Raw genomic sequence first — 16,673 nt, forward strand, 5'->3', positions numbered from 1 at the left:
GGAGGTCAGGAGATGGAGACCATCCAGGCTAACACGGTGAAACCCCGTCTCCACTAAAAATACAAAAAATTAGCCAGGTGTGGTGGCAGCGCCTGTAGTCCCAGCTGCTTGGGAGGCTGAGGCAGGAGAATGGCGGGAACCCCAGGGGGCGGAGCTTGCAGTGAGTCGAGATCGCGCCACTCACTCCAGCCCGGGCGACAGAGCGAGACTCCCTCTCAACAAAAAAAGAAAAAAGAAGAAGAAATGGTGGTGTATTGATGAGCGCTTTAATGGAAGAAAATAGGTAGAACCAATAACTTTAGGATGTAGAATCAAAAGAGTTTGTAGTACGTTGGATGTGAGAAGGAGTGACAACTAGGGAATAGCTAGGAACATGCCCCCAATTTCTGGATGGATCATCAGAGATTGGGGAGCCATTTCAACAAATAGAAAACACAGAAAAGGAATAGGTAGTAGAGGGCAAACTAAAGCAATAGAAGATAATACATATTGTTTCAAACTGGAATTTGTGAAAGTGTTAGTGTGAAGTAGGCAGTTGGATATGTGGTTCAGAATTCAGGAGAGAATTCAGGAGATATATGTGGTCTGGACATAGGTAAATTGTTACGCACCCCAAAATAGCTATTAGAGCCCAATGAAATGAATTAGATATCTATAGGGATAGAGAATAGGGTGAGAAGAGAAGGAGATGTAGGAGAAATGTTGAGAAAGTCATTGATGGAAAAGAAAGAACAAGCAAAGAAAGTGAAGAAGGAATAGCCAGAGAAATAATGAGAAAGCTAACAGAATATCTGACACGAAAATTCAGTAAAAAGAGAGTTCCAAAAAAGGAGGAAGCAGTCAGCAGTTGAAATTCTTTCAAAAATTAAAGTAAGGTACAATAAATACATTGTAATTGAATTTCGGAGAGGGTAGGACATTAGTGACTTTGATAAAAGCAGTTTCCCTGTATTTATGTAAGTTGAAACCAGATTGGAATAAACCGGAAATAAAAAATTGTGATGAATTGGATAAAAAAGCAATCAACACATTACAAAAGTTTGGGTGGAGAGAAGAGAAATAGGAGAATTAGCTGCGCTACTGGGTCGAGGAAAGATGCTTTTGTTTTACTTAATTTTATTAAGATAGGGCAATATGAACACACTTAAAAGCAGACGGGATGGAGGTTAAAAATGCAGTTGTGTTAGTTGAGAGATAGATAATTAACAGCACAAAGTTCAGGGAAGGGTGAAACAACTGGAATCTATCTGTAGAATAAAGGGGAGGATTGGCCTTGAAAAGGGATAAAAGGGATTTTGCTCTTTGTATCAAGAGGAAAGGAGAAAGAATGGGTATAGCTCTATGTGACATGTTATCTTCTGTAGTGACAGTCGAAGGGAGTTTCGCATATATCTGCAGATACTGTGAGGTAAGATAAAGGATTTAAGGTTAAGCAGATTACAGAAGGTTTGATATAGTCATGTGGTAGAATGTGGAAGAAAGCATTTCAGGTAAACTTAGAGTCCTGAGAAATTTTAAAAGTCCAACTGAAGGCTATTACATTTTTTTATGTCAACTTGTGTAATAGTTAGATATTTCTCAATCTAGACTATAAGCATGGAGAAAGTGCTTAGTGTATTCACCTAGAGTTAGGGATTTGACATGTATGCATGGGAAAAGGAATTTTAGGAGTGGATAGAGAGTAGTAGATAAGATAATTTGTTGAATCAAAGTAGATGGGGGAATATAAACAAAGGTGAAATTGATATAAATAAATAATATAGACAGGGTGGATCGATATAGATAATACACAAATGGATGTGTACATACACATATACATATATATGTACTTAGGGTAATGGTGTCATAGATTCAACAATATTTTAAAGACACAGTGTAAATGCAACAGCAGAGTAACATATACAGAGTTTTAGAAGATTGTGGCCAAACTGAAATTTCTGAAGCAAGTTTTATGTGATTGCTTGGTATATTTTATGGTTAGACAAGTGTGTGGTTAAAATAAAATGGTGGAGAATGTCACTGGAGATGTAGAATTTGAGATGTAAAATTTAAAATGTAGAATTTAAAGCTGATAGTGCAGTTTGACCAGAAAGGAACAATATGATCTGGGTACCAAGGTTATTAGTGAATAAGAAAAAATGACGAAGAGACTGGTAGACAGTACAGAGGATGAGGAGGGTTGAAGAGCTGAAATGACAAGCCACAGATGAGCAAGGGTAATGGTCTGAAAGCAGCGCTGGGGGACAATGATGACAAAGACCCAATTCTACATAATTTCATGTGGTGTGAGTGGCAATGTGTGGCCTTTGCTTGACAGAAATGTGAGGGATATGGTGTTCTCAGCAGATAAGTAGTTTACATTTAAAGTTAGAAGGTGTAGACAGCATTCAGTAAAAATTTAACAACATAAACTGTGTATAAAGACAAGTGCATAAAATGTCTGTGTATAAAGTCTGTGTATAAAGACTTGTCTTATTTCTCTGGGATACTGGGTACATATAATGATATGTGTGCATTCACCTTTGAAGCAAACTGCCAAGCTATTTTCCAAAGTGAATGTACCATATTCCATTACTAAATAAATTTATGAAAGTTTAATTTTATCCATATCATCCCCAATATTTGATGTTTTTAAGTTTTAGCCATATTAATGGATGGTGGTGTCTCAGTTTTAATTTGCATTTCTTTTTAAAAAATTTTTTGTTTTTTGAGAAGGAGTTTCACTCTTGTTGCCCAGGCTGGAGTGCAATGGCATGATCTCAGTTCACTGCAACCTCCGCCTCTTGGGTTCAAGTGACTCTGCCTCACTCTGCCTCAGCCTCCAGAGTAGCTGGGATTACAGGCGTCCGCCACCACGGCCAGCTAATTTTTGTATTTTTTAGTAGAGACGGGACTTCACCATGTTGGACAGGCTGGTCTCGAACTCCCGACCTTACGTGATCGACCCGCTTTGGCCTCCCAAAGTGCTGGTATTACAGGTCTGAGTCACCACACACAGCCTTAATTTGCATTTCTAAGATGGCTAATGATATTGTGCACTGCTTCACACATTTATTGACTATATATTTGCCTTTCGTGAAAACTTTAAGTCCTTTGTCCAGAGTTTTGATTGGATTGTTTTCTTATTGCGTTGTAATTGTTGTTTATATATTCTGGATACAAGTCCTTTGTTCTAAAAGGAAACAACAGACACTGGGGTCTACTTGAGAGAGGAGAGGGTGGGAGGAGAGAGAGGAGCAGAAAAGACCACTATTGAGTACTGGGCTTAATATCTGGGTGATAAACTATAAACTACAAACTCCCGTGACACATGTTTACCTATGTAATAAACCTTCAAACGTACCCTCAAACCTAAAATAAAAGTTAGAAAAGTCCTTTGTTCTGTTTACACGTATGTGTTCATTTGTGTGCATGTATGTTTAAGTATACACACTCATATGCACACATGTATACACACACACGTAAAATTTTCTCCTAGTTTCATTTTGTTAATGGTGTAATTTGAATAATAGAAGTTTTAGATTTTTCTGAATTCCAATTATCAATTTTTATGGTGTTTCCTAAGACATCTTTGTTTATCCAATAATCATGAAAAATTTCTCCTTTTTTTCTAAAAGTTCATCGTGTTAGCATTACATTTAATTCTATGATCCATTTCAAGTAATTTTTGAGAATGATATGAAATAAGGGTCAAATTTAATGTTTTTTATAATGATTTCCAGCTATTCCAACACCATTTGGTGAAAACACTTTTATTTTGTTTAATGACCTTACTACATTTGTGAACATAAGTTAATCTTACATGTATATCTAATTTAGAACTCTCTCTTCTCTGCCAGTGTTCCATGTTCACTTTCAGATAATATAAATTTGCTTTTTCTTTTTCAAAATTGTTTCAGCTATTTAAAATCTTTTGCATTTTTATATTAATGATAAAATCAGCTTGTCCATTTCTACAAAGAAAAGCTTGTTGGAATTTTAATTGAGATTGAACTGAATCTGCAGATAAATTTGGGAAGAATCACATCTTAACAATACTGAGTCCACAAATAAGCTGAAATGATATATTGCTCAACTTATTTATTTCTTTTTGTCTCATATATTTTCTTTGAGCTTTCAATGTACATGTCTTTCACATGTTTTGCTAAGTGTATTTCTGTTTCACATTTTTATGTTATTTAAGATAACAGTATTGTTTATAATTTTTATTTTATAATCATTTATTACAATTGATTAATTGGTGGTTATACTAAACCAATTTTTTTTGAGTGTCTGCTATATGCAGTTGCTTGCTTTATCCTGGAATTACCATGATTAGTAAAATCAGAGGCCTTCTCTGCCTATAAGTTTATGATCTAGGGGAAGAAACAGACATTGATGAAAGAGTCACACATTAAGTGCAATAAAAGAGGACTACCTACTTCTTTGAGGGATATAATCAACGAACTTAACTTTAGGAGGAGAGTGCAGAAAGTTTTCCTGTGAAAATGCGAGGTGTTCAAGTCTGAAGGATGAACAAGAATTGACTATGTTAGCGAGGAGTGAAGCACATTCTAACCACAAGAAGGAACATGAGAAATGACCCGTGGTGGGAGGAAACACAATGAGGTTATGGTTCTGAGAGATGATCATGGTACTTAGGAGACAGCGAGGAGAAGCGCAATGTTAGATTTTGCTGGATAGATACCTTAGTGGCTAGATAATGATCTTGAAGCCAAGTCTGTATTCTAAATGGCTTTATGCAGGAGCGTAAGATTATAATAGTTACATTTTAGAAAGATCAATATGGCTGCCATGTGGCGAGTGGATTGGAGTAAAGCCATAGCAGAATTAGGGAGTACAGTTAAGACTAAGCAATAGTCTAAGGTGGTGGCTCAAACTAGCATGATAAGTTGGAAATGGAGAGAAGTGGATATATTCAGGAGGTAATTTAGAGAAAAAGTACTAACAGAGTTAGTGATAGCTTGAATATGGCAGATAAGGAAAAGGGAGGGGTTGAGGATGGCATCAGTGTGCCAAATGTATGACAGTGATATTTTTAAGAAAAACAAGAGGGCATGTGGAATAGATAGATGATAAGTGTGCTTGGTCCTCAGTAAATAGGTCTGAGTAGAAGACAAACATTTACTGCCCAATAGGGAATAGCTGTCAGGTGAAATCTTAGGTGAAGACACAATGATTTTAGTAAGAATTACAGAAAGGGAGAAAGGGCCACTCTCAATTCTTGTTCTTTCTCTTTCTACTTCAAATATATTTCAGCTAGAAGTATGTCAAGACCACCCTGTGCATCTTGTCTTTTCCCCCTGAACTTTCAAATTTTGTCAGTTTTCTACTTTGATTTCTTTTTTTTTTTTTTTTTTTTTTTTTGAGACGGAGTCTCGCTGTCTCCCAGGCTGGAGTGCAGTGGCCGGATCTCAGCTCACTGCAAGCTCCGCCTCCCGGGTTTACGCCATTCTCCTGCCTCAGCCTCCCGAGTAGCTGGGACTACAGGCACCCGCCACCTCGCCCGGCTAATTTTTTGTATTTTTAGTAGAGACGGGGTTTCACCGTGTTCGCCAGGATGGTCTCGATCTCCTGACCTCGTGATCCGCCCGTCTCGGCCTCCCAAAGTGCTGGGATTACAGGCTTGAGCCACCGCGCCCGGCTTCTACTTTGATTTCTTATGTTTGTGCTACCTTTACAATAGTATACTTTGAATGCTGTACTTGTGACACCATTCATCTTTTATTAGTTTTGTCAAGTTCTATAAAGTTACTATTATTAACAAGAATAATGATGGAGAATAATTTGTCGCAATGCTGATAATCCCTCATGTAACACTACAAAATTGACAAATAACAGAGATTTATTGAACAAGCATCTGAGCCATCATATTTACTTTTTAGTGTATCACTAGAAAGATATAAAATATGAAAGAGTTTGCCTTAATTTAATAGACTGAGGAAGAAAAATTGAAAATGAAATAAGGGTGATGTGTTATAGTATTTATATTCATAAAATACTAGAATTGTTTAGTGTATATAATATTATTGTGGAAAACCAGCCTTTAAATTATTTATTGTTATGACTAGGATATCTCCTATCTCTTTTTTTTTTTTTTTTTTTTTTTCCAAAATAACATCACAGTTTGAGGCATTTTAAGTCCAGATAGTAAGTATTTCATTTTACTAAAAGTGAAAAGTAAGAAGTGTCCTGATAATACATAAATTGTTCATTCCCCTCTTAGATGCCATCTACTATTTTATTTATTCATAAAGCAATCCTTAATCTGGGAGCTGAGCCAGTAAATTGATTTCATTTTCATTACTTATAGCAGCTTTTTGGATAAGAACCATTGTTCTAACTAAGTAAAATTGGGTAACTGTTTCCTGACAACCTACAGGAAAAAATATGATTTCCTATAATAAAACACTGAACTACATCCAACTCAGAGAAATATGCTGAATTCATAAACAGAAAATTAAGTGCTTTAATGTAGAATGAATATAGATATTATGGCCACTGGAATTGTTCTTAAATTTGAGCTGCTATTACTTATGCAAAATGTCTATGGAAGATGAATGGCCCATTGTTGAACCCATTGAACAAAAAGCTTTGATTTCTAGCTGTGATTTTAATCAAGACTCATTATATGACTTAGAATAAGATACTTAAAAATTCCATGCTTCTGTTTTATCCTGTGAACAAGAAAGAAAAATATACTTTCTCTCTGTCCTTGAACTCTTAAAGTTATAAAGAATATTAATGCTGAAGGACCCCACTAATATGAATGCAAAAACTTTATAATTAACTAAAATTGTTTAAATCCATACACCAGTTAGATAAATTAATCCTAAAATAAATTGGGTGCGTATATACTTAAAAATTCTTAAATGCTGTATATACCAAAGTATATGTTTCATCTTAACTAATGAAACTCTTTCCACCCTGCGGGGCTTGTTGTTGGAAATAGAGAAAGATCCCGTCTTGACAGAGAAGAGAAAGCATAGATGTCAGGTATGAAAGTCAGGAGGCTTTATTTAACAATTACAGGTTGAAAGCTAGTCTGGCCATGAAGTCTTGAGATACTATAAAGACATCTTGATTTATCTTCAAGTAGGAGCCTTATATAGGGAGACAGATAATTCATTATTTGTAGTTGTTTTTCTTTCTTGCACTTTGATGGCAGAGAATATTTATGTCTCTCTCAGTGCTAAAATTTGTGTAGCTTTCACAGTCTCTTGAACATATTAATGCTCAGTAGATATCTGAGGAAGAAACAATATCAAACCAGATATCCATTCACTTATTCATAAATGATTTTTTACAGAAATAGTAACTATCTTAGGTTTAAGGGTACAAAGATGTATGAGATGCACATAAGGAGGTCTGTCAAAGAAGACAGACAAATAAAAATATATAATTTTGATAAAATATTAACTTAAAAGGACATGAACATTGATATAGGTGGTGTTTTTTTAATGAGGCCATTTTTGAGGGATGCATTCCTCCACAATAGCATAAAGATTGAAAGCATTTTGGAATTTGTTTGGAAATATTATGTTATTGTGAATTCTGTTACAAAAGATTTTATTATTTTCATTCATAGAGCAAAATGGTTGTCTGAGGCTTTATTGTTAACATTTTGAATACAGTTTATTGACTTAAACATTTGAAAAAAATCATCTACATTCTAAAAATATGTATGTCACCAATATGAAGAATATTTAGAAATGATTATCCAGGATCAGTTGAAAAGAACTAGGGTAGCCAAACTCCTCACTCACTCTGCTCCTGCATCCAAAGGTCGGACACAAAAATACAGACCAATAAGAGTTTAACTTTTATGTCAATCTTTCATTCATCCTTACATTTATTCATTTGATAAATGTTTATTAAGTGCTTACTATATGCTGGTAAGGTGCTGGGCATTGGGCGGGAAATGATAAATAAAACTGATTCTTCTGGCAGAAATATGGCAGGCACACAGGCCTGAGACTGGAGTACGGCTTCCTACTTCTTCCTTCACAAATCAAAGACAGCAAGCTCCAGGGTGCTAATCCAACTGAGCTGCCACTCCAACTACAATTAGTGAAGCTGGACAAGAAAGGAGAGATGGAAAACCTACCCCTAAATGAGGTATCCTCACCTCCTGTGTTTTCCAGTGAAGTGAATTACAAAGGCGAGTTCAGAAAGAAAAATGAACTGGGGAACCTGGATCTTGCCTTGAGGCATAGAACTGACCGAGATTAGCAAAATACCTCCCAGAAATTACACAGAATGCACAACAGAAAGAATACTTGAGGAATCAAAAAGCAAAAAGTATTAAATATTATTATATAATGAATATCATATAATAGAAGCGTCATAAAATGAAGCGTATAATGAATATAATATTTGAGAGTAGAAAAGTAACATCTGTCCTTGTTTCAAACAATGGTAAATTACATACTAGTGGCAAGGTAAATAAATACTAGAGAAGTCTTGGCTCAGAAATCTATTCAAGGTAGCATAATTAAGACTTCAGAGAAATGTTATTTTCTGAGCCAGGCAGAGAAGGGCAAGTTATTTCATTCAGTATTTAACAAATATTTGCCAAGAATCGACTCCCTGGCAGTGATGAGACGGGTGGCCTTACTTCTAAAATGGAAGGTTGAGCTGAATGATCCTTCTTAGTGGAAGCCACTCACTACGTAATCTAATGCTGCGGGAAATTTTGGTAGATGGTAGCAATAGGAGCAAGGTGTGGTAGGCAGAATCATCCGCAAAGGTCTCCATGTGCTAATCTCTCAAACCCATGAGTATATTATCATAGATAGCAAAAGGAACTTCGCAGATGTGATTACATTAAGAACCTTGAGATAAGATTATCCTGGATTATCATAGTGGACCTAATCTGATTGTATAGGTCTTTAAAACTGGAGATCTTTTTCTAGTGTGGTAAGAAGCAGGGAGATATGACTACGGAAGAATGGTCAGCAAGATGTAACCTTGAAGGCTTTGACGATGGCAGAATGCAACCACAAACTAGGAATTAGAGGTGGCCCCTAGAAGCTGAAAAAGGAGCACAGCTCTAAATACACCTCGATTTTCACCCAGTGAAACCTGTGTTAGACTTCTAGCCTACAAAAATGGAAGATAATAAATTTGTGTTATTCTAAGACACTAAATTCGTGGCAAGTTGTTATATAAGCACCAAGAAACTAATGTAAAAGTGTTCATATAAAAATAGTATGGTTCATGATGCAGAGGGAGAAAAGCATGGAATAATCTGATGAATAGAAGTTAAGGAATCAGTAAGAAAATTTGACTGAGGTGTAGGGTATCTGTAGAAGAATAACAGAAGATGAATTAGTATAAATAGGTTGAGTTAGGTTATTTTGGTTAAGGCCTTGAAATACGTGCAATCTTTTTTTATAATGAAAAATGATATGAAGTATCATATGTTATTGAGCAGTATATCATTTGTATTCAAATATTAGTCAAAGTATTTAATATTATTGCTCTTTGTTTTTTGAGAAGTCATTAAAACATAATTCACAAAAGTCAAATATAAGGCCTTATAAAATGAATAATAATATAGACTACTTAAAGAATTAATTCTGATGATTTCACAAGAGCTTATGTCTTCTTTATAATTTTCAAAATAAGATTAACTCTGGGGAACTATCATTATTTAAATAAAATTATGACCATATGCATACATAACTTATATGATTATTTGAATTGCAACAATGGCAATGAAACAGAGGCCTATTAGTTAATAGTCTTCAGTTCTTGTAGCAAGTGTATGGTATCTTACAGAAATTTTCATTAAATTATAAAACAAAAACTTATCTCCTAGGGACTAACCTTAGAAGCTAAGATACCCTTTGCAGAAAATTTAATTCAGGACAGGTTGTGCTGCTACTACCATGGAAATATGAATGAGTAGATAAAGTAAGTCTTTTAGGAGAAAGATAGGTTTGTTAGGATTATCAGGCTCTAAATGGGGAGTTAATAAAATCCTCAAATCCTGCTGCTGTATTAATGAAAAAGACTCACTTGCAAAATCTCAGTGGGACGTTATAATCTTTGCCATGTCTTAAGTAGCTAACTAGTCCAACTTCGCAACTGAGTGTATTTAAATGGGCTTTTCTTAAGAAGGAAAAAAGAACACAGGGCAAAAAAATATGTGAGGGGGAGGAGGAGAGAATGAAGAAGCAAACAGAAGGATTTCCAAGGAAGCTAATATTTATAAAAGTGTAAATTAGCTTAAAAATCTGATTTATTAAGTGAGCTCTTTTGATCATGAGAAAATTGGGATGGGGCAACTGTCTTTTCTTGCTTTTGAAAGAGGTGCAATCTGCTATGTCTTTTTTTTTTTTTTTTTTTTTGCCATTCTTTTGGCAACTTGTAGATATTATACATCATAACATTCCACATAGGTACAAAATGGGTGAAATGGAAATTTGTTAAGCTACATCACATTCATAACCCAGCAACTGACTGCTTGGAAGACATTTATTTGAAAATTTATTTTAACTTTGGCTTTTAAATAAAATCTAAACAATGTTATTTGATTTTATGTTCACCAAAACAATGAACATTTAGAAAATTCTGGCAGCACCATGTGCTTGTGCAAATATAGAATAAAGGGACTCTTGTATGTTGGTAGTGGTTGTATAAATTGATGCAAGTTTTGAGAGCAATTTGGCAATATCTAGTTAAGTTGACCAGGATCCAGCATTCTGATTCTAAGTGATTCAGAATTTACTTCAGAAAAAGCCTTGCATATGTGCACAAGAAAATATGCAGAGCTATTCAATGTAACATTGTTGTTTATGGTAAAAACTAGAGACAACCTAAATGTCTATTATTAAAATTGTATAAGTTTATATACAGCAGTCACAATGAATCAAGAAAATCAATACAAAAATGTTGAGAGAAAAAAACAATCTCTTAGGAATTTATACAATATGTTACCTGTTATTTCAGGTTTGGAAATGTAAAATAATATATGGTGTGTGTAGACACACACATATATATATTTGTACATAAAGAGTATACTATATATTTGTATACACAGAGTATAAAAACAAGGATGGGAAGCATGCACTTCAACTTCAGAACAGTGATTATATCCAGAATGTAAGGGGGATGATGGCATGGAATAGAATCAATTAGGTTGCTCAAAAAGGACTTTGATCAAACCTTCATTTTTTTGATATCTTCTCACAATTATCTAAAGAAAATGTATTACAATGTTTATTAAATCTGAGTGGTGGGTACAAGGTGTTTGTGACATTGCTTCTGTATATTTTCAAATGCAAACCGATTTAAAATTAAAGGGCCATCTTTAATTATTTAACCCTATGCCCTAATGGTCTCATGTATAATCTCTAGTGGGTTTAATTTGTGTTATTTTATGTGGTTCTGTCAATCCTACTTCAGTGTCACAATCATATATTTCGCTTCAGACAATTTACCTATATTCTTACCTAGACTGTATGCTCATAGCGCAGGAAGGCTTTCCAAGGCCGTCATGCATTTTGGTGATCCATTTGCAAAACGATTTCTCAAGCATTTAAAAATATCTATAAAACTAGCCTCTGCAATATTTTTATTAGTTTTTTGTTCAAGATTAAATTAAATGCCCCAAAATATGATTCATTAAGTACAAATTCTAGAAAAATAAGGTCACCATTGAAAAAAGTAACTTTATTCTAGACTGGCCAGTTTGACTTATGGAGATAAATATATTCCATTTCTGAGAAAAAGATCAGCTTGTCATTAGAGAATATCTTACTCATTGACACCAACGGATTGTAATGGGGCAGCTTTGTTCTTTTATTTTCATCCTTGGTAGAGTAGCCTTGACCCCTTAGCTTGCTTCATTACCGTCTTTCGCAATAAATCATCAGCCCATCACAGACAGCTATTTAGAAAGCAGTAATAATAATAATTAACATTTAAAGAGCTTTTATTATTTGCAGCACTGTGATCAGCACTTTACATGCATTATCTCGTATGATTTTAGCTGTTATTTACTTTTTCTAGATGAAGGAGCTCAGGCTTAGAGGGATCAATGAAATTTCAAAGAATATAAGAACTGTAGGCAAATGATAGCATAATTCTAAATTGTTTTAAACAAAATTATTTCATTTGGAGTTTCGCAAATGTGCTAGCGAAAGAAGTCAATGCTTTGGCAAAGAAATCTGGAAAGAAGTTAATACTTGATGGTGAAAAGGGAGGGCTGCTGGGTATGACACAAGGGCAGAGACACACATGAAGTCTTCTAGCAGATAGAGGTAGATTCAATTCCTTTCTGATAATAGTGGGAGACAAGTTCCACATACTTGGTATATTTCTTTTCTTTGGTTTGCATATAACTTGAGGGTCTCTTTGGAAGAAATGAAATTTTAAGTAACTGGAAACAAGAGAGAGCAATATCGGAAAAAAAAAAGTTGAAGGAGGGATGGTTTAGAATGTGCATGGCCTGTGTAACGGATAGTTTTGGGGAAGAAGCCCATAGACAATTGTCCAGGAAAGGTGTGGGGCTGCTAGTAGACAGAGTCAATGCAAAAATTCAGTGAAATGTTGGGAAAGTCAGATAACACCAATGGAAATTCTGCAAAAGTCTCCTGTGCCAGCCCCACAAAATAAAAGGATTTCAGATTAAAAGTGAATATATTTCAGAGACTTCAGTCATAAGAAAATCCTCAATATTCACATGCAACTCATATGGTTAATGCAATATATATGTTACATGTTAGATCAGTGCTGTCCAGGAAAACTCTTCCTCTAGCCCAGGCCCAGTTGGAATAGGTTTACATGAAAATAGTATTTTTTAATTTAAACTTTAGTCTGTTTAACACCTCACTCCTTCAACCTTCCCTCTTTAAGCCTCAGTCTTTCCTTTTCCTTTCCATTTACTCTTTTTTTCCCCCTAGAAACATGACTTTATAACCTATTATTATCCATACAATTCTGTCATTCTGGGTTGTTCTTCCTCTTGTGCTGTGTTAATACTTTTTTGCCCCTAATTCTTAAGTTGATGTCTTCTTCTCTTTGAACTTTTATTTTATTTCTTCCTTTGTCCAAATATCACCCCTCTGCCTTCATTTACTTGTTTAGATTGAAAAACATTATTTGTGTGACTAAAGTTTAGTCAAGCTTCTGAACCTTCTACCAGCCTATCTGTTTACTTCTTTATAAAATCCAGTTTTCGCAAGAAGCTTGCTAAGTCAGTTTAGTGAGAACTCCCTGTTCCTGATATTGGATCACCCTCAATATCTGATCAGGCTCTTCATCCTCCGCCATTCTTTAGGTGACGTTTGATTGAGCTAGCCTGCTTTCAACAAGAGTCCTGCTAGGTTGGTTTAACTGGAGTCCACCTTTACCGTGATGTTTCCTCTTTGTCATTTTCCATCCATGACCCCCACCTGGTTCTTTCACTAAAAATTCCACTTGCCCATGCTGTATTTGGAGTTGAGTCCAATCTCTTTCCCACAATGGAAAATCTCCTTGCAGTGGTCTCTATACCTGTCACCATGTTCCCCCAACTCTTTGAATAAAGTCGGTCTTATCGTCTTTAATATGTCCTGAATAATTTTTTCTTTAACAGGATCCATCCTTTGCCCTTCACCCTGCTACTTATTCAGGGAGACTGACCTGTATATCAAGAGGTCCTTTTAAACTCCAGTGAGCTTAGGCAAGATGTTTGCTACAAGAGATCAGAGGAAGAGGAGAAAGGTCATTGAGTCTATTCCCTTGCCTCCTTCCCTGTAGGATCACCTCAGGTTGACTCTGCATCTTGATCAAAAGTCAGAAAGCATGTCAAAGTAGAGTTCTCTACAGAGCCCTCTCTTTGGCTTTCAGAAACCATATTATCTTCTTTGGGTTAGGCCCAGGAATAATAATAGCTTAGTGATTTCTAACCCTGGATTCTAGCAATATCTCTTGTGATTTCTTCATACCCTGCCCATACCTTGATAAGTATTGATTAAACTCTCTTGCAATTATTTCAATTTGAGCATGTCATATATTTCCTGTTGGAACCCTGACCAAAACAACCATTTTAAGGCACTTTTCCTTTATTTCAATTTTCCCTGATTTGTCCTAAGCACCCACATGCCTATCATGTGATTAGCGCTCTGTTTTATTCTTTATTCCATTAGGGAGCTTGTAGCACAAAAATATTTTAGGATGAAAAGTCTAAGAATTCTAGTATCAACTTTGCCATGTACCAGCCATGTGATTCTAAGTAAATCATTCATTTCCTCTGAACCCAGGATTTTTTCATCTAAAAAAATGAATGAAGTTATATTAGATAATCACTAAGATTATCTTCTGGTTTTAAGAGTCTGTAATTTCATAAAATAAAAAATATATAATCTTTTAATTAACCTCATTGATTGGTCAACTCTATCCTATGCTTTTATATTATATATAAAAAATTCAAATAGAAGAAAATAAACCTGAATGATTTCAAGATATAAAAAGGCTAATTTTATATTAAAAAAAAAACAAAATAAATGGCTATCATGATTATGTTGCTTTGAAATTGAAATTTAAACAATAAAATTTTATCCAAAAGTAGAAGCCAAATAAGAAAGTTAACGGCAGGTGGTTACTTTCTTAATGCATATTGGTTACATGTACTTTGAACCTTTGGAATTCAACGAATACAATTCAGTTATATTTTTAGGCATGGGCTATGGGAAATACAGTTGCTTTAAATGTTGTCTGTAAAAGCTTTAGCTGGCAGTTGAACTTTTTCATTTTGTTTTTCTCTTATCTCTCTAGAAGTGAGGAGATAGTTTTTTGAAATACATAACATTCTAAACGGGGGGAAGAAATACTCAACATTCAACGAACAGATCTTAGGGAATGCTTTGTTCCTATTTCAGCTAAAGGGCGTAACACTGATCGAATGATTTTAAGATGGGATTTTTGGCGACTGTTCCATTGGACTTCATATTAAAATACCAAAAACATAATATGATACTAGTGCTTCCAAATAAAATTGTGCATCTTTCTTTGGCTAGAAGGTGTTTTTTTTTTTTTTTTCAATGAAATGAAGCAAATGCACCTGTGTAGTTAAAATTCTTTATTTTTTTGGCCTCCAGAAAGAAAAAAAAATGTATGTAGTATTCAATATTTAAATTCCATACTTGTGGCAGACCCATGTCGCCAAGCAATTGGCCACAGCATCCAGTTTCTGTCATGGAATTTGCCCTGTGGAGATCACGGTGTAGCTCCACTCTCATGTGGCCGACACGGAGGTGAGGGGGAGTATTGCATTTGCTTTGCTTTGGCTCTGGCTTAGGAAAATTGCTCAGGCAATTGCTTTTTGTAGCATGTAATGCTGTTAGTTCCTATCCCACTGCTAATAGCCTCCCACCCTCAAGTAGACCACAAAGCGAATAAAAGAAAGAAAACTACTTCTTCTGCTAACCATATTGGCCCAGTATCAATAGAACACAGTAGCTTTTCAATCCTACCTTCTCAGACTCTGTGCGGATTTGAGGGCACCAGAGTGGAATCACTCAATCGTGTGCCAGGTATTACCCAGCATTGTGCAAACATTCTTTTCCTAATATATGTTTTAGAAAGAAATAAAATCTTCAGAAAAGTTAAAAAAAAAAGGACGAGGAGGTTCTGAATGTATATTTATGCATTTCTTGACACATTTAGTATGTTAAATGTGTGAATATGTTTTTATGGACTGAATACAAAACAATATTATGCTAGTGGATTCAAGCCAGCAAAACGAGGAGTGGACATCAAAATGTGAGCTTCTTGGTGGCATATATAGCGCTGAAAATAACCTCTTTTCACTTTTGGAATCATAATCACTACACCTAATGGAGGTCAGTGCGTCATGCCTACCCTCCATACAAATGGTGACAGGTGACCACACAGGCTGAGAACACACACATTTTACTGTTTTAAATGGCTTAGATCTTCTTTCATAAGCAAAGCTTTCTTTACTGTAAAGATGATATTCTTTGGAAGAGATGAAGAAAATAGCATACAATCTATTTATCTATTTATTTAAGACGGAGTCTTGCTTAGCCACCCAGGCTGGAGTGCAGTGGCGCGATCTCGGCTCATTGCAACCTCCGCCTCCCAGGTTCAAATGATTCTCCCGTCTCAGCCTCACGAATAGCTGGGATTACAGGCACCTGCCATCATGTCCGACTAACTTTTGTATTTTTAATAGAGACGGGGTTTCATCATGTTGGCCAGGCTGGTCTTGAACTCCTGAGCTCAGGTGATCCACTCACCTCGACCTCCCAAAGTGCTAGGATTACAGGCATGAGCCACTGTGCCTGGCTGCAATCAATTTATTTTTATATGTAAGAAATTAATTTTAAAATATACAGTAAAACAGTATATTCAGTTGAACAGAAATACATTAATTCACCAGTACTAAATTCACTTCTTAAGGGCAAATTGCCCAGAGAAAAGAAATAGAAATAAGACAGGAAGAAATACTCAGTGTTCAATGTCATGTCTACTTAGGCAGTTTTCATAAAGGCAACAGAGTAAAGGAGATGTAGGCAATAGAGGCAATAAATGAGGTTTATTTATTTTTATTGTTACCACAAGTCTGACAACCCTCATTTAGATTCTAATGATTTGTTTTCCTGAACTCAAAAATGAAGTTCAGTCTCCTTGTCTATTAGAGTAGTTGTTTTGTTGACAGA

General features: G+C 35.3%; 1 protein-coding gene across 4 annotated transcripts in view; it reads left to right on the plus strand.

The window, feature by feature from the left end:
• Nucleotides 1-16,673, plus strand: part of CSNK2A2IP (casein kinase 2 subunit alpha' interacting protein) — a 130,108-nt gene that overhangs the window by 54,289 nt on the left and 59,146 nt on the right. Inside the window, exon 2 of one of the 4 annotated variants that reach the window (XM_038003188.2) lies at nucleotides 7,951-8,161. The exons of 2 other annotated variants lie outside the window; for them this stretch is intronic. The gene's annotated coding sequence lies outside the window, so the exon portion shown is untranslated. The remainder of the gene's footprint in view (nucleotides 1-7,950; nucleotides 8,162-16,673) is intronic. One more of the 4 variants, XM_038003191.2, reaches the window with a different exon arrangement.

Source organism: Chlorocebus sabaeus, chromosome 22 (genome assembly GCF_047675955.1).
Source record: "Chlorocebus sabaeus isolate Y175 chromosome 22, mChlSab1.0.hap1, whole genome shotgun sequence".
Taxonomy (NCBI): domain Eukaryota; kingdom Metazoa; phylum Chordata; class Mammalia; order Primates; family Cercopithecidae; genus Chlorocebus; species Chlorocebus sabaeus.